At 39.6% G+C, this 4380-nt stretch overlaps 1 pseudogene; it reads left to right on the forward strand.

Moving 5' to 3' along the window:
• The first annotated feature begins 1049 nt into the window (after positions 1-1049).
• On the forward strand, positions 1050-2785 carry LOC114379470 (annotated as a pseudogene).
• Positions 2786-4380: the final 1595 nt, after the last annotated feature.

Genomic DNA, 4380 nt, shown 5'->3' on the forward strand with positions numbered 1-4380 from the left:
AGAAAGTTTGTGTTAATCCTAAGACCTTGATTTTCGATGATTGCATTTGATAACTTAAAATTAATCTTTAATTTTGAGCCATTTGCTGTGCTTAATTTTTCTGAAGTTTTCTCAAAAAATTTTGTAGGAATTAATCCTTCTAGGATACAGTTTGAATCAGCCCCTGTGTCAAATAGGGCCATTGTATCTAAAACAAAATCATTAATAATTATTTTTACGTTTATGTAAAATTTTTGGATTTTAATCTTGTTGATTAATCCCATAAACATATCATCTTCTAGATTATCTGGTTGGTTTTCTTCACTGTTGTTGACACTTTCAGAATCACTATCTTCCTCAAGTTGAGAAAGAATGATTTGATGAATTTCTTGTTGTTGATGAAGTTCTTTTACTTCCTTTTTTAGATTGTTTATCTCTGTTTGAAGATCTTGGATTGTTGTTGGTTTGGCGGAAGAGTTTTCTAATCTTTTGAATATATATATATATAATATAGAAAAATATTTAAAATTATCAAGTTAAGAAACACTTACCAAGAAGAGAGAAACCACGTAATTGGAAGAGGAAGGAAGCAATGTCCTACAAAGAGGATAAACAAACTTAGTTAATCTGACCTCCTCCTACGCCTGCGCCTAGTTGGTGGAACTCGTCAGTTTGACTGACGGTTCCCCATGCATGGCAAAATCGCCAATGGGGATGACGAGTCCATCACGACACAGCAAACTCGTCCATTCCTGTGGTGGTTTGCTTTGTGTCTCCATGCATTTACGTCCAAAAGTGCCCCATGCAGGAAATACTTTCAAAACAATCCCATTTCGAGAAATTGTTTGTAAAAGTACCCCAAAGAGAGCAATTTGCCTATTTTTCATGTCTTCCTTTCTTTATCAAGTTATAGAAAACTTCAGATTTTCTAATAAACATTTTTCCTAAAACTATTATCCAAAATATACAGAACTAGTGCGGTACTATGTTTTAAGAGAAATCTGTGTATATCTTTTGTCGTTATATAAGCGTTCTAGTTAAATAGCCTATTCACACACATCACACCCCAGTCAACAGAGCTTAAACTGCTTGTTCTCAAATATTAATTATTGCTTCATGGAACTGCATAAACCCAAACACGTGGTTCTGGTTTCAAGCCCCGGTCTTGGTCATCTCATCCCAGTCATTGAGCTTGGAAAGCGCTTCGTGCTTCACCACAACTTCAACGTCACTGTTCTCGCCGTTACTTCCCAAACCTCAAAAACCGAAACGCAGATTCTAAACTCAGCCTTCACTCCCTCCCTCTGCCACGTCATCTGTATCCCTCCACCAAACCTCGTTGGCCTCATCGACGAAAACGCCGCCACCCACGTGACTCGCTTGTGCGTCATGATGCGCGAAGCTAAACCCGCCATCAGATCCATTATTTCCAAAATTACCCCTCGCCCTTCCGCACTCATCTTTGATATTTTCAGCACCGAGGCCATTCCAATAGCAAGAGAACTCAACATTCTCAGCTACGTCTTCGACGCTTCACACGCTTGGATGCTAGCGTTGCTTGTGTATTCCCCAGTGCTCGATGAGAAAATAGAAGGAGAATTCGTTGACCAAAAGCAAGCGTTGAAAATCCCGGGTTGCAACGCGGTTCGACCGGAGGACGTGTTTGACCCCATGCTCGACCGGAACGACCAGCAGTACAAAGAGGCTCTTGGAATAGGGAACAGGATCACGCAAAGCGACGGCATTTTGGTTAACACGTGGGAAGAGCTTCAATATAAAGACCTTGAAGCGTTGAGGGAGGGAGGGAGGTTTGTTAAGTGAGGCACTGAATATGAAGATTCCAATATATGCTGTGGGACCCATAGTGAGAGAGTCTGAATTAGAAAAAAATTCTTCCAATGAGTCGCTGGTGAAGTGGTTCGACGAACAACCCAATGAATCGGTGGTTTACGTGTCGTTTGGGAGCGGAGGAACGTTGTCATATGAGCAAACGACAGAGCTTGCTTGGGGGTTGGAGTTGAGTGAACGGAGATTTGTTTGGGTGGTGCGCGCACCTACAGAAGGAGCTGCGGACTCGGCTTTCTTCACCACTGGGAGTAGTGAAAGCGAGGGGGATGAGGGGCTCATGTATTTCCCAGAGGGGTTCTTATCGAGGACCTGCAATTTGGGCCTGTTGGTTCCAGAATGGTCCCAACAGGTAACCATATTGAAGCATCGTTCTGTTGGGGGTTTTCTTTCGCACTGCGGATGGGGTTCCACGCTTGAGAGCGTGACCAACGGTGTTCCCTTGATTGCGTGGCCGCTCTACGCGGAGCAGAAGATGAACGCGACGTTGCTGTCGGAGGAGTTGGGCGTTGCCGTGAGGACTGCGGTGTTGCCGACGAAGAAGGTGGTGCGTAGGGAGGAGATAGCGCGGATGGTGAGGGAGGTTATTCCGGGTAATGAAAATGTGAAGAAGAATGAGATAAGGGAGAGAGTGAAAGAGGTGCAACGAAGTGCATTGAAGGCTTTGTCGGTGGGTGGTTCGTCCTATACTGCACTGTCTCAAGTGGCAAAAACAATTGAAGGCTGAAAGAGACGTTTTGTGGGGAGTCCTATGCATGGCCTTTCGTGCCTTTTCATTGTTACATGCCTATTCTGTCCGTCAAAGTAGTAATTTAATTGATGGAGTGGGATATTAAGTTTAGTAGTTTGTACGTATAATGTTTCTTTAGTGGGAAAGTGTATTTGACGCGAAGAAATTTGTGTCTTAACTAAAAATATGTTGTATGAAAAATTTGATAATCAGTGGATCATGTTTATTAAATTGATGTTTCCATCCATTATATGGTGAATTGAAGAGTTGGAAATTAGAGAAGAATAATGGGTGATTTTTATGAGAAGCGGTGAGAATGACAAAAGATTGCACAATTTATATAACATGCATGATTTATAACGGCTAGTTTTCTAATGATTTAGTTTTTTAACAACTAGTTTTCCAATATCTAATTTTGCAATTGTTAGTATTTTTTATAATGAGATCGAGGTCAATGACAAATATTACATGACATTTGAATTTAAAATAAAAATACAACAATGACCTACACAACTAAAATTAAACAACAAACACAACATTAACCTAGACAACTAAAATTAAATAAAACACAACATTGACTTATTCATTTAAAACCCATGGTTCTTCCTATTATAGTCACAATACTTTTCGTGGTCTTGAAGTTGCTTCTCAGACATGTGAGATGTGTTTTTCATGAGAATTTCATACTCTAAATGCTTCTCTTGTTCTTGCATACACATTTCCTATGACTCCTTTAATTGAATAAGTTTTGCAGTGTTGGTATTTTTGTCGTTCATTACACTTTCTATGCCTAACGGATCGAATTGTTAATTAGAAGTGCTTCCTTTTTGTTGTTTTTTGTCCTATTGGGTGAGACATTAGTGATGGCGTTTCATATTCTTCAACTTCAATGGTGTCCTTGGGTTAGAAGATGATGAGTAACCACTTGAGGCATAAACTTTGGTTCTCTTTGAAGACTTTCAATTCCCATAAATTCTGCATCGAATTTTGTTTCATCTTTCAACAACAACTAGGCATGCTTTACTTAGAATTTTTTACCTGTATCTTGTGAGCAAATCATATGTGCATCAGCCATGACGTCTTTCTCTGAACTCTAACTTTTCCTATGCGTAACTGCTTGTTTCTAGCAACCGCTAAAGTTTTGAAATGGAGGGTGGATTCAATTCCATCGAGATTTCAATTGAGTGACCTCCCTTTCTGTAAACTATGCGTGCTCTTTGTCATTGTTGTACACTTCCTTCGTTCTTGCCCAATATTGGATTAATGATTGATTGCCTCCTATAATTGAATCCTTTGACACATTGAGTCACAACCGGATGAGAATCGTTTCCTCTTTCGTTGAGAATGCTATACAAGTTTTTTTGTAACTTAAATTTTCTTCTCATTCATTTAGTTGAATATTTTCTAGACCAATTGGTGACTCCACTTCATTGTTAGCGGGCTCAACATTGGATAAAGAAGGCCTATAACACATGTTTGGGTTGATTAGGAGTGGTGGATACATAAAAAAAACTGGATTTTGTGAAATGTCACCAATAGGTGACTCCATATTAGATGAAAGAGGCTTATACCACGTGTTGGGGGTAGGTTGGGGATGGTGGTACCACTGCAAAAAGACCTTATAACGATGGTTCTAAACCACTTTCAAAGACAATTTTGAACCGTCTTTGAAGCCAACGTCTTTGAAAGTCAAGACTTCATGAGAAGTTTTTTGAGCATGGTCCTCGATTTCTCTGCATAGACTTCAATTGTTCTTGTTGCTTAGCAAACAATATTTGTATCTCTTCAGTAGCGAAGATCCAAAATCAAGATTTATAAAAAAAAAC

The sequence above is a fragment of the Glycine soja genome, chromosome 12, assembly GCF_004193775.1.
Source record: "Glycine soja cultivar W05 chromosome 12, ASM419377v2, whole genome shotgun sequence".
NCBI classification, from domain to species: domain Eukaryota; kingdom Viridiplantae; phylum Streptophyta; class Magnoliopsida; order Fabales; family Fabaceae; genus Glycine; species Glycine soja.